General features: G+C 43.5%; 1 long non-coding RNA gene across 2 annotated transcripts in view; it reads left to right on the top strand.

Annotated features, from left to right (window-relative positions):
- Nucleotides 1-19,613, top strand: part of LOC124505765 (uncharacterized) — a 31,571-nt gene extending 11,958 nt beyond the window's left edge. Inside the window, exons 2-5 of one of the 2 annotated variants that reach the window (XR_006960709.1) lie at nucleotides 15,344-15,658; nucleotides 15,992-16,082; nucleotides 16,568-16,909; nucleotides 18,162-19,613. This is a non-coding gene — a long non-coding RNA (uncharacterized LOC124505765). Of the gene's footprint in view, nucleotides 1-15,343; nucleotides 15,659-15,991; nucleotides 16,083-16,567 lie in introns of both variants that reach the window. The other variant, XR_006960708.1, reaches the window with a different exon arrangement.
- The last annotated feature ends 7,463 nt before the right edge of the window (nucleotides 19,614-27,076 follow it).

Below are 27,076 nucleotides of genomic sequence, written 5' to 3' on the forward strand. Positions count from 1 at the left end.
ATTAAAAAAAAAAAAACCAGAATTTTCTCAATCAAATTAGAGTTATTATATCCCAAGTGCTTCCTATCTGCCAGGCACTGAGTTATTGGTGTTTTCCAAAAATCACTTAATTCTAATAGCAACCATCTTTGAGAAAGGTACTGTTATTATCATTTTATACATGAAGAAATTGAGGCTCAGCGATGTCTATAAGGAGCAAAATAAATGACTCCAACACCTATGCTCTTTAATCTCTACCATACTTCCTTCTGACTGGAGATAGAGTATCTCTGCTTTTCCAGCCTTGATATTTGACCCTCGGGTGTTAAAAGTAAGAGTCTAAAAACAATTCAAAATGTCTTCTGCTGCAAACGCATGGAAGAGGCTTGCAAAACTCCCTGAGATGAAATCATCAGTCCATTGGTCCATCCATCCATCCATCCATCCATCCATCCATCCATCCATTGGTCATAGCAACCATCCTTCCCTCTGGTTTACGCCAAGTGTTTAAGGAAAGGTTGGGTACATCCTACAGACGGGTAGGTGGGGTGGGAGGAAGAATGTGTGCATGAGGTCTGGCTTGCTTAACTCTGCCCTGCTGTTCCCTGAATTAACTCCTTTGTACCTCTGGGCGAGACAAGAGTTTTGGGTAGGCTATTAACAACAGGGTCATCAGTGCACCTCTTCACCCATCGCTGGTGCTGAAAAGCAGCTGTGAACCTGTTCGGGTTGGGCTTCTGCCCTCAGGAGGCAAAGTATATTTCAGAACCTTGCCTTCTGTTGCTCCTCTGGACCAGGAATGCCCAGTAAAGCAGAAACCACAAGTGCAGTGCAGTGGTGTGGACATCAAAGGACCACACGGGGGTTTTCATTCTGCAATACACCTCCTTTCTCTTCTCCAGTGCAAAGCCTCTAGTATGGAAGAGGTCTTTAGTGAGACAAAAAGGTTGAGACTTTGAGCTAATAACTTATCAAAATGAGACAATGATCACAGCGGCCGGCAACCTTAGTAAGAGACAGGATTGTTAGTCCTGGGGATGCCCCACCCTAAACTTACACAGGCAAAACAGAACCACAAACGAAAATACCCAGAAGGACCAACCTGGTCATACAAATGAGCAAAATCAGAGAGAGCAATGTGTACACAGCAAGGCCTGGGGGGTGCTCAGGGAGCTGAATACAGCACACGGACCTGCCTAAAGGGGCAGACGTGACCCAGCGCGGAGCTGTTGTTGCCATGCGGGAACACAGGCTCTGTGCTGAGAAATCATTCCACTTTCTGCTTTTTATGCCAAATCTTATTTTTAAGCATTGCCTACTACATCAACTTTTTAAAAACAGAGTGGGTCAATAAAACATGCCTTGTTGAGGGGAAATACTTCCCCTCTTGATGATTCTTCACGAGAAGAGACGTCTTTGGGAATAATACCTGGCCTCTCCCACTCTTCACTCATTCCCTAGCCCCCACTCCCTCCCTCCCACCCCCCACCCTGGAGGGAAAAAGTAAGTTGCCTGATGGGTTTAGAGGAAGATGCTGGGTGTCCATAACCCAGCACCTTCCTCTCCCGTTCTTTTGGGAGCTACTAACCCACTGCATTCCTCCCTGATGAAGGGCAGCCTGCCTGGGTCTAGCATGGCTGAGTCTTCAACTCTGGGCCTCCTACTGCTGTAAACCGTCTTCTCCAACATCCACTTTCTCAGTAAGGTGGTACATTACCTCCACCAGCCTCTCTTCGGTCTTAACTTCTCAGTTGGTTCACCAGCTTAGGCAGAGAAGAGAAACCCTATTTATTGGGTCAACTCTAAGAGTCAGCTCTGGTCCCAGGTTATAGGTTTGCTCTCTCTAACTACCAACCAAATTTCTGGATGCAGGATTAGGGCCTGCCATACCCCACGGCGGCCAGGGCAGGATCGATGGCTTAGAAAGTTGAGAGTCTTCTGGTGATCCTCCAGGATGGCACTGGGAGAAATGGGGCAGAGAAGATGGATGGAACAGATTGTGTGACGTAACGGAAAAGGGAGGGGAGATCCAGAAAGAGGGCCGCCCAGATACGCGGCAGGGGAGAACAGTATGTAGACTATAAGGTGACTCGGCAGGAAAACACAAGAATGTTTTACACCATCTTCCAATCATCGTTTGTGTTCAGGATCACTTAATAGTAAGGTTATTTGCTTCCAGGTAACGGTCTGTGCTTATGCACCCTTCCAAGGGGGTAACATGGAAATAATATCTCCCATTCCTCTTTCATAAGCTTGAAAGGATCAAATGGGTCATCTTTGGAGAATCTGAACATAAGACTTTGTTATCTGTATCATAAACAATATAATTCAAGATGCCAAGAAGAGTCAAACTTATCTATTCTGAAACTCACTTTCCAAAACCCCAGAGAACTAACATCAGATACTCTTTTCTTGAGTGTGATTTAACAGCCATTGTGACCAAGAGAAACTAATACCTAGAAAAAAATGTTAAATAGCCAAGTAAACCATTTTGGGGTTCATTCATTGAAAACTTAATAAGCATTTACTATATGCCTGTCACTAGTCTGAGAACTCGGTGTGCAAAATTGAATATGTACTCGGGGAGCCTCTGGGTGGCTCAGTTAAGCGTCCAACTTCAGCTCAAGTCATGATCTCATGGTCTGTGAGTTCGAGCCCCGCGTCGGGCTCTGTGCTGACAGCTCAGAGCCTGGAGCCTGCCTCAGATTCTGTGTCTCTCTCTCTCTCTCTGCCCCTCCCCCACTCACACTCTATCTCTCTCTGTCTCTCAAAAATAAATAAATGTTAAAGTTTTTTTTTTTAATTGAATATGTACTCTGACAAAGAGAGTTTATAGTGGTGGCAATTTCCGGCAATTCAATGTGCTGTGTTTTTGTTTTGTCTTATTTTAACTGAAAGTACATTTTAAAAGAATGTTTGGGAATTACAGCTCCACAATAAAATATGTTTTGTTTCACTTCCTTTAGCTGTTACTTTATGACAGCACTGACCTTCTGACCAGAAGCAAAATTCTGGCCTTTCTAAATATCCCATATTGGCTGGGCTTAATGGGTTTTCAAAATAAATGGATTGGATTTCTCAACCTGTCAAAATACAGAGCACGAGGGCTCTTTTGAACTTGAGAGGCCTGCTCTGAGCAGAGATTCAGAGTCCACTGTCTGAGCGGAGGGCTGAGAGCTAGTTTATCAGCAACCTGTTATTTTTGATGGAAGCAGAGGTGACCAGGACAAAGAAATGAGCTCAGGGAGGTGAGACTAACTTAAACGTGATGTCACCTGGGGCAATCAAGGCATCTGCTGCTGTCTAACCCTCTCTCAGAAGGGAACTTGAGAGGATTTTAACCCAGGCCTAAACCTAAGCCCCTCCTGACAGATCCCGCAGGACCATGCCTGGGAGGGGTCCGGGGTGAAGCAGGCAGCACCAGGCAGATGCTCCCAGGCATACACGGCGGATGGAAAAGTGCGGGGTTAGCGATGAAATCATGGGCTGCGTTATCATTGATAATAGCTCGGACGTTAGACCAGCTTGGATTTGTACCCCAGATCTAATAGTTTCTGGCTGTGGACTTGAACAAGGCCTCAGCTTCCCCATCTGTGAAATGGGGCTGATGACAGTACCAACTTCACAGAACTGTCGAGACAGTCAAATAAAACCATCGGTAGAATAATTCCTCCAGTAAGTGGAAGCCCAAACTAGCGGCTCCTGAAAATCAGTCTGCTTCCTTCGTGGTTGTATCCAGGATCTCTCTGAGGTCAAGAGAGGCTCCTTGTGTATTAAGAAATGCCAGAACTGGGGCAAATGGAAATTGTGATGTTTTAATGGTTGACTTCTGCCAGTACATTTTTGTGACTTTATGCCAAATCTCATTTAGAGGTGATGTATAAAGTGGACTTTGAGGCCTTTTGTGACTGCAAGGCCACGGCAAAATGACCCCCTCCCACTGCAAAATGACCCTACACCCAAGGCCCTGTTCTCTCTCTGTATATGAAAGGGTTGTGGTAGTGTTTAAAGCTTGGATCTTCATATCGTCCCCCTATTGCCTTACGCTGTGTAACTTTTAAGTACCTGATCCCAAAGGGAAAAGAGGAAGAGAAGATCCCTGAGGCCAATTTACAATGTGAAGGGACAGCCACACCCTCCCCCAAAGTTTCCGCTGCAGGAAGTATTTTTATTTCATAATTAACAAAGGCAAGGAGAAACCTTTCCAGAGTATGTTTTTCCCTCAAAGCCACAGGACTGAAACCTCCCTGCCACCCAGGCATTGCTCCGAATGAATGATAGGAGCCATTTATTCTGTGAGCACACACTGCCCTTGCTGGAACAGACTCCATAGAGCTCTTCGGTGCCTTTCTCCGAGGGTGGCAGGGGGTGGGGTGGGGGGTTCTTGTCAAGGTTGGCCAAGAGCACCTTATATGACTCAGCACAGACCCAGAGTCTTCATAAAGGTGGGTCAGGGTGGTGGGCAAGAACAAGAAAGAACGGGAGAGAGAGAGAGGAGGCAGAATTACTAATTCCACCTGGCCACAACCAACAGCTCACCCAAGACCCTTGCAGAGTGGGATCGTGGGGCATGTATCAGAAGAGGGCATGGGGAGAATCCAGCAAGCGCTATGCTGTGTAGGAGTACAGGAACCCACCGGGATAATCCCACATTTCCATTTTGCTGGCTCCAGATCCTAAGCAGATCATTAAATGGACATCAAGAGCTATCCCTGGTGTTGGGAATTACAAGACAGAAGAGTTTCTCAGCCAGGATGTGAAATTGTGGAACAAATGCCCACAGACAAAGGGAAGCGCATATCAGCACCAGGCCAGGAAACAATCTGGGAGCTACAATGGCATAAACCAGAGGAGGTTGATGTCGCCAGTTTATCTGCTTCTGTCTAACAGTTCCTACGAATTGTGAGCCAGGGAGCAATGTTGGTAGACTACTGAACCAGAAAGGGATAGTCCTTGGCATGTCTAAGTTTTTCTTCTTTTTCTTCTTTATTATCACTGTCACTTTGACCTTCACCACCAACATTGTTAACACTATAACTGATCATTTTTATCATCATTCCATGCCCATGCACAGTCTCTCACAACGTACAGAGAATTTCTGCATCCTCTATGATATTGTGATCGTACAGTACCTCTCTGAAGCAGACAAGTCAATTATCAGCATCCCCGTTTTCCCAATGTGTAAACCAAGGCTTGGAGAAGGTAAATCGCTGGCCCTAAGGCACACTCAAGTTCAGGTCTCTTGTAACTACTATTCATTTACAACACTATAACTTCACTCTGAGAATGGTACTAAAATAGTTAACAATTGATAATGCTTGAGTACTGACTAGTCAGGACAGAGACTCGTCATACACAATGGATGGATCTTGGAGACATTCCAGCCACTGCTCTAAATACCACACCATTGTATCTTTTCGTCCAGCCTTCTCTGCCATTTCACCTTAAGTTCTGTCCCCAAATAAGATGGAAAGATGAGGCATTTAGAGATGAGATGGTGGGGTTATTAAAATAAAGAGAAAGCAAACAAATAAAAAATAAAGAGAAAGCTTTCGATCTTCTCTTCCTTGACCATCTTGAGCCAAGGGAGTGGGGGAAATAGGTGGGGGAAGGGCGTGGCTAATAAATGGGTTTGTGGGCTTCAGAACTGGAGGTTTGAGTTCAGGCCAAGTCTTTAGGGTGTCCTGTGGGAATCACATGGCTTTAGATAGAAGAAAAAGGCAGGAATCAGGAGTCAGGTAGGAATAGGACTAGAGTGGGAGCCAGTTGGGAATCAAGTGAAAAGCCTATTTTCCCACTGGGAAATAGAAGGGTCTGCTGTTTGCTTCTCCTGGCCTGCTTGATCCAGGGATGCGGGGAGACAAAAGGTAGCCAGTGTTTTCATCAAAGCTAAAGGAAAAGTGCACAATCTGAACTCGAAAATTAATAGACGATAAATCAGATTTTCACTTCTCAGAAGCCATGTTTCTGAGCCATTTTCCATTCAAAAATGTTATTCGCTCTATTTTTATACTTAGTTTTACCAATTCTTCTTACATACTGTTCTTTGAAAGGGATCTTTTTATTTCAGAAATAATCTACAATGGCCGTTAGAAAAAAGTAATATAGATAAAGGCAAATAGAGGAAAAGAAAATGAAAATCACCTCTGATTTCTCTATCCAGAAGTAACATGGCTGAAAGCGCTGATTCACACACTTCCAGATGGTGTCCCGTGGAAAAAACTATCATTGTCATGATGATGATTTACACATATTTATTTACTTTATTCCTAATGTTTTCTCTACCTATTGTTCTTGAAGTTTAGGGACGCTATCTTTGTTTGACAACATAGACAATACCAGGAATCTGAAAATATTTTATTGCATGGGTATCTTGTTGATATCATAAAATCAGAGGCAGAATATATTTATTAGAAATATCCAAGCACAGGACTCAGAAACAAATCGCTTGTGCCTGAACAGCATCCTGTGTTTTCAAAGTGGCCATGTAAAACACAAAGCCCAGTGGAGTCATATATCACTACTACATAAACAATAATAACAATTCTTGATGTATATCTTCGTATTTTCTGCCTTGTTCTTGCAGAAAAGTTGGTAAAGGCTGATTAGACTGTTACACCTACTTTTTTTTAGAAGATGAGAGATAGGAGAAAATATTACTGCGATGAAAGGTGGGAGGGGGGAAGCCCAAAGGAAAATCTGTTTTTTAAAAACCTGGGACTTGGCAACATGATACACACCTCTGAAGATTAGAGCAAAGCAAAACAAATGTGTGAGTTATTTCCCGGATCAAAAGTTTCAATCATCTCTTGGGCTCACTTCTTAGGTGTTTGGATATCTGTAAATGATAAACAAGATGGCAAACAAATAAAAAAAAAAAATCCAGAATGTGAGGCTTTCAGGTGAAATGGTCTTTAACCATGTTTCTGGCTACAGCCTTCATCAAAAGAATTTCTATCAGCAGGGGGAGCAGAGCTTAACATTAAGACGAAGGTATGTTCCTTTTTTATGATTATAATCCTGCTGAATTGATATGAAGCAGAAATGTGTGCAGAGATATGTCACCAAACAAAGGATCTCAGTTCCTCTATTTAAACGGGGAGTCATCTATAAGAAATTATTCTGCAGGATTTTTGACAACATATATGATGTTATTACTTCTCATAGAATTTCTACACAAAAGGTGCTTGGTTAATTAAATTTTGTATATGGTAGGATTGTAACAGTTTCAGAATCCACTGATTTGGACATTTTTAAAAAATTCAGGTTTTTGTTTGAATTCCAGTTAACATGCATGGCAAAGTTGGTTTCAGGTGTAGAATTTAGTGATTCACCACTTTCATCAACACCCAGGGCTCTGCCCAAGTGCCCTCCTTAACGCCCATCAGCCATGGAGCCCATCCCCCACCCACCTCCCTCCATCAACCCTCAGTTTGTTCTCTATAGTTAAGTCTTTATGGTTTGCTTTCCTCTCTCTCTCTTTTCCCCTTCTTCTATGTTCATCTGGCTTTTTTTTTTTTTTTTTTAATTCCACATAGGAGTGAAACCATATGCTATTGGTCTTTCTCCGATTGATTTATTTTGCCTTGCAGAATACGCTCTAGCTCCATCCATGATTTGGAGTTTTTTTATATTTTAGTTTTTTTAATGTTTTTTTATTTTGAGACAGAGACAGAGCATGAGCAGGGGAGGGGCAGAGAGAGAGGGAGACACAGAATCCGAAGCAGGCTCCACGCTCTGAGCTGTTAGCACAGAGCCCGATGCAGGGCTCAAACTCACAAACCATGAGATCATGACCTGAGCCAAAGTTGGACGCTTAACCGACTGAGCCACCCAGGCGCCCCTGGAGTTTTTTGATATTTGAATCACAGCATACATGAGTGTTATTGGGTTTTAAAAGTGCCACTGATCCACTCCTTAGTGTTCACTGAGATTTACTTGCCCAGATTCAACAAACCACTCTCTGAGCTAGAAAAGAAATCCTATTCTTACAGATCCCACATCTTCACTGAGGGGGAAAGCCTGATTCATATGAAAACATAAGGCCAGGAGAGCTCAATATTGAGTTGCTGTTGAGACAGTTTCAGAAAAGAAAAACAACAAGTTGTGAGCTAGAAAGCTGTATCTCAGCACTGGTTCTTATATGCTAAAAACAGTAAGAAGAGGAAGAGCAGTAAGAGAAGAAAAAAAAGCAAAAAAACGGATGCTCTGTTCCATAAAGTCATCTTCCATGAAAACAGGAAATAGAAGAAAATCCAGGCAAAAGCTGATACAAGAGGGAGGTAATAGAATTGGTGAAAGTGGAAGGGAAGCTGGGAATGGAAGACACATTTCTAACGCCTACTTTTTCTTTATGTCTTAAAGCAAACATTTACGGAGCACCTGTTATGTGTCAGGCACTGTACTGGGTGCTGGGGACAGAGGCGAATAAGACTGACGTGGTGGTGGCCCCCCTGGGATTTCAGTGATGGGGAGGGGCAATGGCAAGTAAGCAACTAAAGCGAATATAGCCCTTGTTAATTACTGCGAACGAAACAAAAATAGGAATAAGGAGTTGGGGGAAGAACATACCTCATGTAGAGTGGTCAGCCAAGGTCTTAACTGAAGAAGGCACTTTTACACTGAGATCGAAAGAAGGGCAGTAGCCACTAGAAATTCTGTTTCCGGCGTAGGGAACAGCGTTGCAAAAACACCAGTCAGAATGAGTTTACGGATTAGGAACTGTGAGAAGGCAGCCATGGCTCCAGCAAGCTAGGCCTGGCGGGGGGGTTGGGAGGGGGTGCGTGGGCGCTGAGATGAGGCTGAAAACCTTGGGGCGAGGAACTAGGATTGTGTTCTAAGAGCAGCCGGAAGCCAGTAGAGAATTTTAAGAAGCGGAGTCACTGAGTCTGGTTTGTTTTTGAAACATCACCCTGGCTCTGCCTCACACCATATACAATAATAAACTCAAAATGGGTCATGGACCTAAATGTAAGAGCTAAAATTATAAAACATTTAGAAGAAAACCTGAGAGTAAATCTTTCTGACATTGGATTAGGCAATGGTTTCTTAGCTATGACACCCAAGCATAAGGAAGCAAAGTAAACAGATAAATTGGAGTTCTCAGATATAAAAACTTCGATTTCAGAGCACACCATCATGAAAGTGAAAATGCAGCTCACAGAATGGAAGATAATGTTTGCAGATCGTGTAAGTTAAAAAAAAAAAAAACTCTTACAACTCAATATTGAAAGGACCAAAAATCCAATAAAAAAAAAAAAAACGGCAAAAGACATTTCTCTGAAGAAGATATACAGGTGGCCAATAAGCACATGAAAAGATGCTCTACATCACTAGGCACGAGGGAAATGCAAATCAAAATCACAGTGACATATCACTTCACACCCAGGAGGATGGCTATTTTAAAAACAAAACTAAAAACAAGAACAAGAACGGCAATAACAAAAGAGAAAGGAGAATAGTTGTTGCCAGGGACTGAAAGGAGAAAGTAATGGGGTAGAGTTTCAGTTCGGGAAAATGAAAAAGTTCTAGGGATGGGTCACAATGATGGTTGCACAACAGCGTGAATTGTACTTAATTCTGCCAGAACTGTAAGAGTTAAAATAGTAACTTTGATGTATGTTATGCATATTTTACCACAATAAAGAAAAGTTAAAAGGGGAAGGGCAAAGGATTTGAATACACATTTTTCCAGAGAAGATATGCACATGGCCCATAGATACGTGAAAAGACGCTCAACATCACTGGTCCGTAGGGAAATGCAAATCAAAACCACAGTGAGATACCAGTTTTACACCCACCAGGGCTGACGACATTCAAAAAAGCAGACAGTGACAAATGTTGACAAAAATGTGGAGAAATTGGCACCCCCGAATGTCGCTGGTCGGATTATAAAATGCTGCAACCGCTTTGGAAAACAGTTTGGCAGCCTCTCAAAAAATGTTAAACAGAGTTACCATGTGACTGAGTGATTCCAGCCCTAGGTACACACCCAAGAAAATTAGAAACACAAGTAAACACAAAAATGTACACAAATGTTCCCAGGAGCACTTTGCATGATAGCCAAAGAGTAGAAACAACTCAAATATCCATCCGCTGATGAATGGACAAGCAAAAATGTGATAGATCCATTCAGTATAATGGTATTCTGCCACGAGAAGGAATAAAACACTGATGCATGCTACAACACGGATGAACCTTGAAAATATGCTAAGAGGCCAGAAACAAAAGATTGTATATTGTTGGATCCCATTTATACCAAAGGTCCGGAATAGGCAAATCCATAGAGACAAAAAGTAGATTAGTGGTTGTCAGGGAATAGAGAGAGACTGCTGATGGAGACAGAGTTTCTTTTCAGGATGATTAAAATGCTCTCAACCTGGATGGCGGTGATGGTTGCACAAAGTTTTGAATATACTGAAACCCACTGAATTGTACACTTTAGATGGGTGAATTTTATGGTATGTGACTTATATCTCAATAAAGTTGCTATAACAAACAAACAACATCGACCAAAAAGATCAACCTGGCTGCTTGATGGAGAAAACAGGAAGGGTCATTCAAGAAGTGATGTGGAACCAGGTGACCAGTTAAAAAGCTACTAGAGACGTCAAGGCAAGAGGTGACAGTGAATCACCTGGGTGGGGAGTAAAGGAAAGGAGGAAGCACGGGTTTTGGTTTGGGTGAATGGGTCGTAGGGTGGGGCCATTTACCACCCATCCGAGAGAGATTTGGGTTTGGGTCCGAAAAGGAAAACCTGCACTAAATCATAATCCCAGTCCTATGAAGTAGGTACAGTTATCCCCATTTATAATTGAATAAATGAGGCTCAATGAAGTTCAAATAAATACCTTAATAATCATTAGCGCTGTGACTCACATCAGCCTGACTCTGACACCTATGCTCTTTGTTTGTTTTTTGTTTTTCCATGGCAGTATTTATTTATTTATTTATTTATTATTGTCAAGTTAGCTAACATACAGTGTAGTCTTGGCTTCAGGAGTAGATCCCCATGATTCATCACTTACATACAACACCCAGTGCTCATCCCAACATGCGCCCTCCTCAATGCCCATCACCCATTTTTCCCACCCCCCCAACCCCCACCCCCATCAACCCTCTGTTTGTTCTGAGACTCAGTTTGAGTCTCTTATGGTTTGCCTCCCTCTCTGTTTGTGTCTCATTTTTCCTTCCCTTCCCCTATGCTCATATGTTAGGTTTCTCTAGCTCACTTAGCATAATACCCTCCAGTTCCATCCAGGTTGTTGCAAATGGCAAGATTTCACTCTTTTTCATCACTGAGTAGTATTCCATTGTGTGTATATATACCACATCTTTATCCATTCATCAGTTGTTGGACATTTGGGCTCTTTCCATAATTTGGCCATTATTGATAGCACTGCTATAAACATTGGGGTGCATGTACCCCTTTGAATCAGCTCTCCTGTATCCTTGGGATAAATTCCTAGTAGTACAATTGCTGGGTTGTAGGGTAATTCTATTTTTAATTTTTTGAGGAACCTCCACGCTGTTTTCCAGAGTGGCTGCAGCAGTTTGCATTTTCACCAACAGTGCAAGAGGGTTCCCCTTTCTCTCCATCCCCACCAACATCTGTTGTTTCCTGAGTTGTTAATTTTAGCCACTCTGACTGATGTGAAGTCATATCTCAATGTGGTTTTGATTTGTATTTCCCTGATGATGAGCGATGTTGAGCATCTTTTCATGTGTCGGTTGGCCATCTGGATGTCTTCTTTGGAAAAATGTCTTTTCGTGTCTTCTGCCCATTTCTTCACTGGTATATTTGTTTTTCAGACACCCATGATCTTTGTTGCACATTATATGAGGAGAGATTTTTAAAAGATAAAAAAAAAGGGAGAGAAAGAAATTGGGGAGGCACTGCTAGAAGGAGGTGAAGAGAGATGGGTCAGGCACCCTGTATGGAGCATTTTGCCACCTGGTTTTGACAAAAATATTTCTATTTATACTAATATTTATAGAAAATATTAGTATATGCTGTCACTAATAACCAGAGAACCTCAAAATGTCACCCTCAGCTCCCAGTCAGTAGTCGGAGGCTGTTAATTCTTCTCAAATTTGCCGACAGCCGTCTCCACGGACAGTGCTGCAGCTTCCTTGGGCCAGTGCCCCCTCACCTCTTGCAGGAGGTATTGCAACACCCTCCCAACCTTTGTCCTGTGGTCCCCCTGCCCCAGAAATGGGTGCTGGAGTGTGTGCAGACACACGCACACACCCCTCCCTCCTCATCCCTTCTCCATTGCTGGGGTGCTCTTTCTAAAATGCAAACCTGTCCATTTCATCACATGCCTTAAAACCCTTCAGGGAATCCTGGTGGTGCTCAGGATCAAGTTCAAGCACCTCAACCCAACGTACAAGGCCCTTCACTATCTTGACTCCATGTACCTCTTCAGCCTTTCCTCACTCTCCCCCCTTACCTGGCATCACACACGCTTACCCCATGGGCCAGCCACACTGAACTATTTTCAGTCCCCTAATGTACCACGCTCTTGCTGACCTCAAGCCTTAGCACGTGTCGTTCTGGCTGGAATAGCCATCTGTGACAGTTGCATAGCTAACTCCTACACATCCTTTGGTCTTCCGTTGCCCTCCACGTCAGGGCTAGGTGCCCTTTGGACATTTCTCGTGGCCCTCTGCACAGCCCCCGTGGGCACAGTGGAATTAAGGGGTGGCCAGCTGAGCCCTGGGAGAAGCAGTCTGCAAGAGAGAATAAAGATCATAGGAAATGTAACGAAACCAGAAAAATCCTCTCTCCCAGAACCTTCTCAGAAGGACTTATCAGAATATTCTTTCCAACCACACAGTGTTATTAGGCCCACCCTGTACAAATGAAATGAAAGGCAGATCGATAAATAGATAGATAGCCGGATAGAAGGATAGATAGACAAACATTTCACATTTATTCATCTTTGGTCAACATCTTGTTGTTTCGGTCTAGCGGAGCCCTCAGATACAGGACCCGGGTTGGACTTCCAGGTCTTCTATTGCCAGCTGAAGGACCTACCCCATAGGTGTGTTGGGAGGACGATCAGAAGAAATCAAAGGAGGGAAATTATCTGGCATATTACCCCTCCCAGTTGGTGCTCAGTAAACACTAGTGATATTTATTGGCTCACTGGTTCATCAGTATTCTTTAAAACCTGAGTCCTATTCCTGAGTATGAGGCTGTGCCTCAGCGTCATGCCAGCCGCACGCGTGACAGTGTATCTTCTGGTTTTCGATAATCACTCCCTCCCAGCTTCCTTCCTCATCCACACCTGCACCCCCCTCAATTTTAAGCTTTGCTTGGCCCAGGCGTCAGGCTCTCAGGATGACAAACCCACATCGCCACCTGGAGGACAGCATGAGAATCTGGGGAAGAATACCATTTCATGGCGCCAGATAAACTAACTCCGCTGTTCCGTGCTGGTGCTAACGAGGCCAAGTTCACAGGTTCATCCCCAAAGGGGCCAATTAGCTTTACACGGAGAGACACTTCAGAGCACAGCCCCAGTCTCTAACCCTGGCCCCTGGTTCACACGCGTGTTGGTTAGAAAGTGGATTCATCAGGCCAATCCCATTTTCCATAATTTCTTTAAAAAAAAAAAAATCCATCTGTAAGGCCGTGTGGAGACAAGACAAACAAGATCTGCTCTCTACTTTTAAGGAATCTTCACCTGCAGGAGTGTTTCCCCAAATGATTCCCGAGATATCAGCGGGAGTTATGAGAATAGAGGCTCCACTGTGCTAAATCAGTTTTGGAAACACTGATCTAATCCAAGTCAGGCAGGTTCTCTCATGGAAGGGTTTCCTAGAGCCTTTAACATGCTAATAGGCACTGTTAATTTTCCAATAAGGAAATGTGTGTGCAGTGTTTCCCAGATTTGGATGGCCATAAGACTTACCCCCAGCCCCCCAGTCTGTAAAAAAGAAAAGAAAAGAAAAGAAAAAGAATAGTAATGAGTCTGCTGGCCCTGGGTATGGCTGCTTCCACTGGAACATCTATTTTAGGAAGCAACTCATCCACGGGGAAAAGTTCACAGTCTATTGCTAGGTTTAAAAAAAAAGCAGACTAAAGAACAGTATCCCATTTTGAAAAGACAGAACAAAGATGTCCATACACTTGAGAGGAAAAAAACTGAAAAGACATAAACCAAAATGTTAACCCCCGTGATCTTTATGCTGGAGTGCCCATTGTTTTTCTGTGTTCTTTACATGTTTTTCAAGTTTTTTTTTGTATTGAATATGCATGTGTATTTTATTTTTTTAAGTTTATTTATTTTTGAGAGAGAGAGACAGCGAGCACGTGAGGGAAGGGCAGAGAGAGGGAGAGGAAGAGAGAGAATCCCAAGCAGGCTCTGTTGCTGACAGTGGGGCTTGAATCCACAAACCATGAGATCATGACCTGAGCAGAAATCAAGAGTCGGACGCTTAACTGACTGAGCCACCCAGGCACCCCACTTATAAATTTTAAAAGAAAAACAACAAAGCACATGTTCTAGGATAGTATACCATCTTTGTAAGACTATTATTATAGAATCCTAGCAAGAGCTAACATTTTCTAAAGGCTAAGTGCCTGGCATATGAATTATCTAGATTATCTTGTTTAAACTTCACATGAATCGTATGAGATGAGGTGCTATTTTTTGTCCCAATTTAAAAATGGAAAATTAAGGAAGGAAACAAACCCTGTGGAACCAGAATTTGAACCCATTACTTTCCTCTTTGCTGTCTATCCTGCTCCCCCAAGGCACACACACACACACACACACACACACACACACACACCATGAAAAAGAGAAATGATGCTTTTCCTCCGGGGAGAGGGACTCTTTGAAGGCAATGATGCTGTGTGCTGTCGCTGCACCACACGGCTACTAGCTGCCATTTATTAAATGCTCACTGGTGCCAAGAATTATTCTGAGTCCTTTGATATATATAAACATGTAAACTGAATAGCAGCTGGGCTCTCCAGACTTTTAAGATCTGCCTTCTGCAGCATTGCTTGGGCCACCTCTCTCTTCTTTCTCTTTCACTGGCCACTAGAAGCCCTGACAACTACTGGGTGAGGCCATTCAGCCCTCTCCAGACACTAGAGCCATGTTCGGCTCCAATTCTACCGCAGTTAACATGCTCCTTTAAACAGGCTTTCAACCCAGCTACATGCTAGTACTCTTTCTCTCTCTCTGTCTCTGTCTCTCTTCTCTCTCTCTTTTCCCTCTCTGGGAAGAGGCCCAAAGGACAATTCTATTTCCTCACTGGTATGAAGTATGCCTACCTTCCTTAAAAGGCAGAAGTGTCTATCATCAATTGGGGGTTAAAATACTCTCTTTTTTTTTGTCCATCACAGGTGCATTTGCAAAGTCGTTTCTTTCATTAATTCCATTTTACAGATGAGGAAATTGAGGGCAGGTAATTTGCCCAAGGTACCAGTTCAAGTACACGCTGGACCACTATTTGAACCAGGGCCATCCAAGTCCCCGTGTCACCAAGATTCAAAGGAAAACTGGCCCACTTTGAGCTGCCAGACACAGAAACTTCCCTGAAGATATGGCTCTTGCTCTATGGAAAATATGTCAGGCTGACTCAGTTTCTCTAGCGCAAGTGAAAACGAGCTGGTTAGAACAGACCGGTTTGAAGCAAGTGCACAATTCTTCACCTTCAGGTAAGAAATCTGGTCCTGCAAACCAGTTTTATGTGATTTAACTGCTTATCTCAAGGACAACAGTAGCCCTCTGATAGAAAACCCCTCCTTTTTCTCTGTTCCCCATCCCCACTCCTGTTGCCTTCTTCTCAATCAGGCCACCATCCACATTGGGAAATCACTCTGTTTTTTTTTTAATTATGGGAGATCTTTTCCTCTGTGAGACTTGGCTCTGGACAGAGATGATTACTAGATCCTTTCCCTCACTGGGTGGCATCTTTTAGCCCAGCCTGAGGTCCCAGGCTCCTGCAAAGTTGAATAAACCAGTTCTTTTGTCTTTGCGTTGACTTCCAGGTGAGCTAGCAGCTGAATTTCCCCGCCAGCTGGGCCTTAAAGGGCAAACAAGGCTCAGGGCAGAAGGCATCACGAAGCGATCTTGGACAACGTGCGTTCTTCATTACATCTGCAAAATGCCACTAGCACCTTTGACCAAACATTAATACCGCACGGCTTTGACATCTTGTGATATAGCTGGAGTTTGAGGAATGGGGCTAAGGGTTGATTGGGGCCCCCCAAAATAAATCTTTTCTACTGCCATGAAGCAGTTACAGTTGCACAACTGAAATACCAGCCCTTTGGAAAAGCTATCAAACCCACTCATGCAGTTGGGTAATATCATAATCCAGAGTACTTCCTAGATGCCTGGTGTTCGAAGCACTGTGCACAGCAAGTTGAGCAGACACAATCTATTATGTGAGACATTTCTGAGGCAGGATATATGCTTCTGATGCTGGAAGTGAAACTGGTTCAGACAGATGTCAAAGTACCCCTCATAGGATAGTGCATATATGTATATATGTATATACGTATATATATGTGTATATATGTATATATGCACTAATATTTACTGGGTCCCCTTCCATTTTCCAGGTCTGTGCTCTACATCTCACATCATCTTCAGAGCAACCTTTGAAGGAGGGGCTATTGTTACCCCTGTTTTACAGATGAGGAAACACAGGCTCTTAGATATTAAGTAACCAGCCAAGAAGATACAGCTAGTAAATGATGGAGCAGAATTCAAATCCAAGCCCCCCTGACACCATGGTTCACACCCGTAATCACTGCACCCTACTTGTACAACTCATGTGGAGTGGCTCCAGCATGAATTTGGAGTTTGGGAGCTGGATAGCCCCAGAGTCACATTCTCGCTTTATTACTCAGTTGGACCGCGTAACCAACCTTTCTAAACGTTGGTCTCTTCATCTGCAAAAGGTAGGAACCTTAATGCTTAGCTTTCAGGGTTGTGAGTAAAGAAGTACTTTTGTAACCATATTGCATCCAAAGACCTGGTTCAGTCTCAGAACCGGAATCCCTTTGCACAGCAGGAACACAAAGCTTTTACAACAATAACTGCTGTTGTGTTTTGTTTCACTTACAAAGCCTCTAGCCCATGGTACACATGCAATAAGTATGTAGCTATTCGAATTCTTGTTTTTAAATATACTTTCAAGTTACATCTTTAAATAACTAACTCAATTTATCTGATTGAAATGTTACTTAAATCAAGCTCCTTCTCTACCCCATCCTCCACGTTTTAAAAGACTCTCAGTCGTTTCTCCTCATTTGTACTGAAACAGAGTGAGATGTATAGCAGAAGCACGATCTCAGCCTCAAGCTACGTCCCTCAAAATTTTAGATTGACTTGTACATATTTAGAAATCTGAATAAATAAACCCCCAGGATGAAGATGCTCCTGGAAAAGAAGTCAAGAGGTGAGGCCCACCTACTGGCCTGGTTTGAGTACAAGGACAACCTCAGGGTTGGAGAGGAAATGGATCTGTGCCACACAGATTTTCCACTGACCCAGCTCATGGGAATTTCTGTCCGATTTGACACAGCAGTCCCTACTTCTTCCTTCTTCCAAGATTTTCCTGTATAAGACTCTTGTCTTGCTATAATTTAACCTTCACACAGCAGCCGGAAGGGTCTTTCTAAAATGTAAATCAGATCCTGCCAACTGCCCTGCCCTATTTAAAACTTCCAACAGCTACCCACTGCATGGTTAAAATCCAAACCCTTTATCATGGCTTACAAGATCCTTACAAGAGTTGCCCCTGACTACCTCTTTAAACTCATTTCTTTCCACCTGTCACTTCATTCGTGACACTCCAGCTACAATGGCCTTCTTCTATCATTCCTGCCTCAGGGCATTTGCCCTTGGTGTTCCTTCTTCCTAGAACACCACCTTAGCTAAAACAGCCTTCCCAGAAACTCTTATTACACTATCCTAGGCCATCTGTCTTCATAGTACTTACCAGCACGGGAAATTAGCTTATTGGAATATAAGCTCTAGTATCGGGAATGGTAGCTGGTAAATAGTAGGTTCTCACTGTTCTCTGCACCCATCCTCCTCCCTCCCCCACCAGTTTCCAATCCCTGCTCTATACCCTGAATTTCAGCACAGCTCTGCCCATCTTGGCTTGGTAACCCATTTGGATTTCATTGTCTGTTTTTCTGACCTCAGCCCAGTTGACTCTTTTGACTCCATTTGACTCCTGGTCCTTCAGATTCCTTGGATTTCAGAATCATTCAGAATGTTGCTTGAGAAACACTTCTGCCATCCTAGCCTGGCCCCAAGCCCATTTCTCAGTGAAAGAGCTCCGTCTGCTAGCTCATGTGGGAGCAGCCATCTACACTGGCTCTCAGGACTATAGAAGTCTTCACCTGAAGAGGCCCACTTTGACCACTGGACCTTGAAGCAGTTAAAGTAAAAACAGAAACGCACGCTATTCCAAAGGAGGCAAGATCCCTTCTCAGTGACCTTCTTCGTATCAGGCATCCCAAACCTGTTTGGGCTAGCCAGAAAATAGGACTGTCAGGATGTGACTGAAGCTTGTCTGACCAGACCAATTGTCTGGCCCTGGAACAATGCTTCCATCTCATTCTGGGGGTGACCATCATGAGACAGTCTATCACACATGGTATCACACAATGATTCCCTGCTACACGCAGAAAGCCACAACCGAACTCCATGATCTAAACTCCATGATCCATACTAGGTGTCAGATATTTTATGGTCATGCTTCCACTTAATTTTCACAATAAAATTAAGGTAGATGATTATCCCCATTTAACAGATAAGAAAATCAAGGCTCGGAGACAGGTAAAGTCATTTGCTCAAGGTCATGTAACAAATGAGTGGGAGAACCTGAATTTCTGATTCCAAAGTTCATGCTCACAATCCCAACCCTCTAAGTATTCAATCATGGATCTCTTCTCACACACACGCACACACACACACACAATTATATACTCCTCAAGAGCTGGAATTTATTTCCTGTTCATCATTCACATAACACAGGGACTGACCCTTAGCGAATGGTCAGCATATTTTGCAAATGCGATCCTGATACTATTGCATTAGTGTTATAATTTATATATACTATAATTAATAGATTCATATAAACATGCATGGCCATAACACTCCACTGTTGGCTTTCCTATTCTCTGCCACTGGTCATTTGGACTACTTCTAATTTTCAGTTTTACTGTCCAATACAGTAACTTGCTCTTACTAGAACATGGCGTGGGAGGGAGTGAGGAGTAGAAGATGAACGTAATAAAGGAAAAATAACCCTGCATCTTTCATGGGACCATTCAGAGGGAATCCAATTAAGTAACAGACTAATTACACAAAATAGAGAAATAATTCTGGGATTATGATAATAAAATTGCCAGGCTTTTCTAGTAATCTTCAATACCACAAGTTTCATTAGAAAAGCAGATGTGTTTATTATATTGTAAAATACCCAATACTATCCTCTCGTTAGGCAAGATTCAAAATGTTTTCAAAACTGAATACTGGTGTACAAAACAGAAGCGTCAAAATTCTATAAGGGAAAAAATATGTGGCTATCTTTTAGCACACTGAATTTGGTTAGTCATGTGCCAGAAGTATTAAAATATATATACAGCACTTTTGGTCTGTGGTTTCTGGTTCACATTTTTAATCTGGTTTCCTGAGTGCTTTTGTTGAACAACCCTCAGGTACCCTCTAGTGGATGAGACGAAGAATGGCTTGGGGCCAAAGGCACCATTTGTTACCCGTTTGTGTGTTATATGCCTAAAAGTAATCATAACTTGCACTTCCAGACCTATGTGAAGGATATAGGAATAGTGATTATTTTAAAAGAAATACTTCATATATTTAAGCCATTCCTAATGGCAGACTTTACTTTTAGATTTATTAGCATTAATAGTTTTTGGTCTGCTGGTTTATTTTATCTTAAATAACTGTTACTTTTCCCAGTCTCCTTTGAAACATGAGCAAAAAATTAATAGGATGGTTTTAATCATCTTAAATAGGTCATTAAATATCTTTTCAAAGAACCCATAGGTAGGTTAAAGAAAGTTGTTAATTTTTACCCCAATGCAGGGAATTCTAAAAGGAACAATATAACCCAGTAATAATTTCTGCCTTAAGGAGACTTCAAAATGACATAAGCAGAGATCACCATTTTCCAAATGTGGTCTGTGAGATACTAGCTCCCCGATGCATTGATGGGGAGGGGACGTGTCTTTTAGCTGAAAGACATTTCAGAAGATTAACTCACTTCCCTTGTTTTCTTTCTATGCTCAGCTCATAAATTTCTGATAATTTGCCTTTCTGTGCTACTTGCTCGTGGGAAAGGAACGCAGTGGGCCATGAAACACAAGCTTTTCAGGCAGCTTTACAGGTTATCATTGTGAACTTAATTGTCGGCATTCCTATTTACGTAGACATAACTACACGTGTTCCTGTATATGTATAGTTATTTGCTAGCTAGTTAGTGGATACAGTCATAGCAAACATATGAAACTCAACGCTTTGGGGGGCCGGGTTGGGGGTACGAATGCATTTCACTTTCAAAGCCATACTTTCCCTCATATTAAAAAAATTTACAAATGCATGTTTAACTTCTGTAAGCGGAAATATGGATACACACACACTAATCATTCTATTCAATTGTAGAAGCTGAGAGAGAAAAACATTTCTCTAGCAATGGCCCCAAATGCACCTCTGGAGCTCCACGTGCCCAGCCTCACTCACTCTCTCCTAAGCACAGCCCACCCGCCTACCTTCCTTGTTCTCTCCAAAAATCTCCTGTGTTCGTTTATACCCAAAAGGCAAGACCTGGCTAGATGGCCCTTGCCTCGTTCTTGGAGCTGAAGTTTAGAGCGCCCCCTTGAGGCTTAAAGACTACACAGTGCAACCCAGTGCGACCCAGCTGTGGTTGTTTCAGAACACGCCACCCAACAAAGGGAGTTGGTGTCACAGCTGAGACCAAGACAGTCCCTTGAGACTGTCTTGTCACTGCTGACGTTGTTCTTCCCAGCAACCTTCAAGCCCTCTGTAGTAAGAGTTTCTCTCGCTGAAAAATGTAAAGGTCATCCTCACCAGACTCAAAATTTCTACTTGTGCTGTCTCTCTCAATCCCTCTCCCTCTCTCTCTTCTCCTCCCCCACCCCCTTTCCCTGTTTTTCTCTGAGCTCGTGCACACACACCCACACACACACCGCCGGCGTCCGGTATTGTAAGTTCACCCCCCCAATTACAGCTGCACTCTCTGGGTGCTGACAAAGTTAGGTTTCTGCATCAGTAGAATGAAGACCAGGTCCCAGGTCAAGATGAACTCATTAGAATAAGTGCCATCCCACGGAGCTCTGCCTAGAGGCTGAGCCAGTTCCCCTTGTGACACCCTGTCTGCCTCGTTTTCTGCTTTCTTCAAAGTGAAACAAGAACCTAATCTCCACGATGTAACGACACGTCAACATTTATTGAACGTTTAACATAAGCCAGGAAACGTTCTCTGTGTCTTATTTATATTTATTATCTCGTTGAATCCTCACAACAACCCCTGAAGTAGTACTATTCTTCTCCCCATGTTATAGACAAGAAGACTGACGGGCCCAGAGCTTAAATAACTGGTCCAGAGCAATACTAATGAATGCTCAGCGTCTGGCAAGAAAGGCACGTGAAATTTATATGGTGTGACTCTGTTGGAAATTTAATCGAGGGCTCTTTCGTCTGCACCTAGGATAGGCTCACCTCAGGATTTTTATACCGGGATGCTTGTGCTTGCTTCCTAGATGGCCAGAGTGCCAGAAGTTGTTGATGCTATTTTCCTTCCAGGTTTCTTTGGGGGGAAATGTTATTTTATGTTAAGACCAACGGGTATATTAAGGAGTATAATGCAAAATTTTGGAGTTTTTTAAAGATAAAATGCAAAAAAAAGATCAAATACAACTAAAAGCATCCCTCTAGTGAAGGGCTGCAACACTGAATCTTCTAGGTTTATGCTTCTCACGCTTTACGGTCCCTGTGTATCACCCGTGGGCAGGGTTGGCTCCATGGGTGTGAGACCTGGGTAGTCCCACCCACATTCGGTTTAATGCTCTCCTGCCACCATCTTGAAATGCTTACTGATTTTTAAACTGAGGCCTTCGCATTTTCATTTTGCATTGGGCCCTACCAATTATCTAGCTGGTACTGTCTGAGGATATTGCTAAAACGCAGATCTTGATTTGGCATGTCTGGGGTAGGGCTGAGGTTCTGCAGTTCTCACAGACTCCCAGGTAATGCCTGCTGCTGGTCCGAGGACCACACTTTGAGTGGCAAGACCCAGCCTTTCACTATATCCCACAGTTTGTGATACGTAAGTGGGAAAGTCCGAGAAGCCGTGGAGAAGGGGGACAGTGAAATCCTAGAAGTCAAATTCATAGTCATTAAAAGCATGGGTCTTTCCTGCCACCTACTCTGTATGATTCCACAAATTACTTTATCCTCCTTACAGTTTAGTTTTCCCATCAGCAAGATGAGCAATCACCTCAGAGGATAGTTGTGGAGATTAAGTGTATGAGACATCTCACATTCAGAGTTCAATAGAGATAACTGCCCGAATGCTGTAAATAGTAACTACACGTAAGACCACGATGGAAAAGAAAACTTGTAGGATGTCTCTTTCTCCATATTAATGATGCCTCCCACTTTCCAGTCTCTCCTCCTTGCATCCAGGCAAATACTCTTGGGGGAAGCAATTTTGTTAAGGAAATATTATATAAACATTGCTTATTCTTTATGGGAACCTACCTTGCTATCAGTCTTGGGAAATGCTATCGGTCACAAGACTGTACATACTCTATCCATTTGCTAGAACGGCCATAATAAAGTACCACGGACTGGGTGGCTTAAATAATAGACATTTATTTTCTCACAGTTCTGGCAGCCAAAGGTCCAAGATCAAGGTGTGCACAGGGTTGGTTTCTTCTGGGCCTCTCCCCTTGGCTTATAGATGGTCTCCATCTTCCTTTGTCTTCACATGGTCTTTCCTTCTGTGAATGTCCGTGTCCCAACTTCCTTTTCGTATAAGGACACCAGCCATATTGAATTAGGACTCACCCATAGGGCCTCATTTTACCTTAATCACCTCTTTCATGTCTCTACCCTCGAATATGGTCACATTCTGAGGTCCTGGAGGTTAGGGTTGGTATACAGACTTTGGGCCACAACAGATACAGAGGAAAAACCAAGCAAAAGTAACATGTGTCAGTGGGTCCATATGCAACCCATTCCTGATTTCAGCATTCACTGCAAAGTATCCTTCATTCTTCAGCGAATATTATGCACTGAGGATGAGGACCCCCTCCCTGGCCAGGAGGCGGGGGCAGCATGCATGGGGGGCTTTCAAGTCCAATAGAGCTGGCTCTGAATCTCTGCTGTGTTACTGACCACCGAAAACCTGGGCAAGTTACTTCATGTGGCTGGGTCTTAGCGTTCTTTCCTATAAAATGAGGATCCCAATAATGCCTGCCTTATAGGGTTATTGTAAAGATGAAAAGCAGATCTTTTCTTTCTTATTTAGCAAAAGAAATTGCCGGCAGTTTGGCACTGGTTACCTTAAAAGAAGTCTTTAGAGCCTTCCCTACCTAAGGAAACTCTGAGTGGGCCTCCTGTGTAACTGAGTGAAGGCCCCCTCCTTATATGCAAGATTCTGGGTAGTGTTAGGGACCAGTTTGCAGAGTGAGCCCAGGGATCTTCTGGGAGAGAACAGACTGATTCCTTTCCATATCCCCAAACCTTCCCTCTGAGAGCTCAAGCTGGAGGTGGTATATGAAGGTGAATGCAGGCAACTCAGAAAAGGATCCAGAAAGGCAATGGGTCCAACTGAGTCAAGAGATGTGGGACTTATGACCTGCCTTGGCAATAAACCTCGAAAGGAGAGTATCAGATGGGGATTCTGGGTCTGTTAAGTGTCTGTGCTATAATGGGTTCTGCCTGTCCCTCAAGGCTGGTATATTTTAAGAACGATAACCCTGGAGGTACAGGTGTATTGGGAAAAACAAGGGTGTCTCAACTGAATGTAACCCAGATGCCTCCCATTCCCTTGAAAAACTGCCAGGGGGGACCAGGGTTGGTGAGCTGAGGCCCCGCCTCTGCAGCATCTCAAGCAAGGATTGGACAGTGTGTCGGTTCTGCTGCTACCGTCTTACGAGGTTCTTGAGAAGCTGAGTCCCATCCTCACTATCCCTGAGTAGCCTGGCTTCTTGTGGATGCAGCTCCATGGGGGAACACAATGAGAATCGAGGATGATCTGGCTCTGAGTCTCCTTAGGGAGTGTTGTCCTGGGGCTGCGCCGCCCATCCTCAAAGAATCCCTTCTCTCTTCCTGCGGGAGATTGCACTCCAGTGACTGGGGCTCAAGAGCAGAGAACAGGAGCCGAACTCCCATGCTTTGGCCACCATGACCAGCTTCCGATGCACTCAGTACCCTTCATGCAGTCAATCCATTGAAATAGGACCAAACCCGTCTGAACTTCTTGCCACAGGACATATGTCAGGGCTCCTGGACACCTAAAAGAAAGGCAGATGGAGCCCTGGGACAAGTCCATAGGACTTCTGAACTTCCGGATCCTACCAGCAGGTGGGGCCGCAAGCAGTGCAATCTGGGAACTGAGACCTTCGTATCCAGTAAGAGGAAACCCTCAGACAGGGAGTAAAGTCTCTAACGTACAGTAAGTACCTTTAAAAAAAATGGTAGGTAGTATTATGGGAAAGGTGATTACTCACATAATACCACCACCACCACCATCACCATTATGTTTTCACAGAATAGAAAGAAGAGAGGGAATTTCTCCCAACTAGCAGAAGAATGAAACTCCAGTCAGGAATATCATTTTTCCTCCACCTTAAAGGATTGAGTGGATGGTATGAAAAGTCTTTAAGTACCCTCCCTTTCCTTGTCACCTCTCCTTCTACCCTTACTCCTTAACATTCAGTCGCCTACTATAGCTATAACCATAGCAACCCAGCTGGTGGGAAATGATGGGAACTCCTACTCATTCTTATAGAGTCAGGTAAGTCTTCACCTTATCCGTGAAGCCTCCTTCAATCCTCACTTCAGCCTCAGAGGAGACCATCTCACGGCTACCGCGGCATGGCTGGCCCGTGCACACCTGTATGGGAACATTTATTGCATGCATTCAAAACCCTGCTTGCTTGCTTGTCTCTGTCACAACACCATGACCTTTTTGGGCATATTTGCACGCCCACTGCTTGGATTAGTGCCTGGCGCATAGAAGCTGCTCAGTGCGTTTCATGAATGTCGGAAATGTAAGGGAGGTGGGTAGGAGAGTGCACTGAATTGCCTTCGGAGGAGGTGGGAGGCAAGTTGTCGCAGGAATGGAGTCAAGCCAGAGTGGCCTAAGGGGCACTAACAGCTAACAACTAGGGGCACTAAGGGAGGAGATGGGAAGCATGTCCTCAGCCAGCACTCAGGCTGCCAAGGGGAGCAACGGTAGCTAAGAAACTAGAGAAAAGCAATGGGGATAGGAACAGAATAGAGGTCGCGGGATCGCTTGGGGAGGGAGAATTGAAGTCCAGATCAGCGTGCAGCCCTTGCAACAGGTTAGGACAAGGGATTCAAGACTGAGGCTTGGTGGGAGGGGGCTCAAGTCCTGTTTTTATTTATTTATTTTTAATTTATTTATTTAAACTCAAAGTTAGTTAACGTATAGTATAGTATTGGTTTCAGGAGTATCAAGTCCTATTTTTAAGTGGTGATGACTGCTTAGTGGGGTGGGGGGGGGGAGCAGGGAGTTTAAACAGAGGAAAATCTCTGTGCAGATTTCCTCTCCGTTGGCTCAGGGAGGTGAGAAAAGAATCAATCCAGAGTGTACACCTTTGTGGTCACACTTTTAACCTTCAAACTGCTAAATTACAGACATCATCTCATTTAAAAGCAAATATGAAGTAATAGCCAAGCAGACCTGGGTTCAAATCCCCGAGTGTTCCACTTATCAGCTATGTGAAAGAGAACATTCAAAATAATGTATGTAAAGTGCTTAGGACGGGGCCTGACACAGGTAGACATCTAAGACCAACTTCATCCTCGGTCCCACTTTCCAGCGCCAGCCAGGGCTGTGTTTCTCAAATGCTTCTTTCTAAATCCATTTACACTGCACCGAATCTTACGGTGATTTATTTTTCAAATGAGGCGTGAGTTCTCAATCTGATCGCACAATCCCAAATTGTGAGCACAGGCGTCTTCTTCCAGGGTCTGCAGAAGATCATGTGCGTACTCGCAAGCTTTGGAACTCTATTCTTCTTCTTTCCCTCATCTGTTACCTGGTGGATGCAATCTGTGCCATTTTATTTTCCTGTTCTTTCACCTTTGAGTGATGAGGCAATAATCGTTCCTGCAGGAGCATTTACTCAGCCAAGCTATTTCGCCAGCCTTTCGCCCTCAAATATACTCTTTGTTCCCCAACTGAAAATTGGGCTGTCTTTCATGAACAGAGATGACACTGTGACACTCTTCACCTTCAATGGGCTTTGTTAGTTTTCTTACAATAGCAATAGGTTGTAAGCTATCCACAAACCGTTTCACTTGGGATCTCAGCCTTATTAGTAAGAAACATGATTGGAGGACTGAAGCAGTAGGCTGGAAATTTGTGCAATTACAATTCCAACCTTAGCCATAAAACTGTCACATATCAAAGGATGGATGGCAGGACATATAGACGGAAATTTCAAATAAGAAATCTCAAGGATGGCTCTCTTTGTATGATAACCATCTTACATGAGGAAGGAGGGAGTGGCCTCCTCTATATTATATCATTAATCTACTCTCAGCACATCCCCTGGCATTTGTCAGTCCTGTATAGTAATAACGAGATTCTGTAAATACACTGAAAAACACAAGGTGCTTAAAGAGCTGAATTTCAATTTGGGGCCAAAATGAAGGGCAAAACACCCATGTCATCCATTTCACTATTGAGAGATATTTGGACATACCCAATAACACTCTTTATGTCTTAAAGCTGGTCATAGAAAAATGAGCCATACCAGGATATCCCAACAAATTCGAGTCTACAGATGTTTCATTCCCAAATGAAGGCGGGT

This window comes from Lynx rufus, unplaced genomic scaffold, assembly GCF_022079265.1.
Source record: "Lynx rufus isolate CCGP_SWC_20201006 ecotype Redwood Valley unplaced genomic scaffold, mLynRuf1.p SCAF_9, whole genome shotgun sequence".
Lineage (NCBI taxonomy): Eukaryota > Metazoa > Chordata > Mammalia > Carnivora > Felidae > Lynx > Lynx rufus.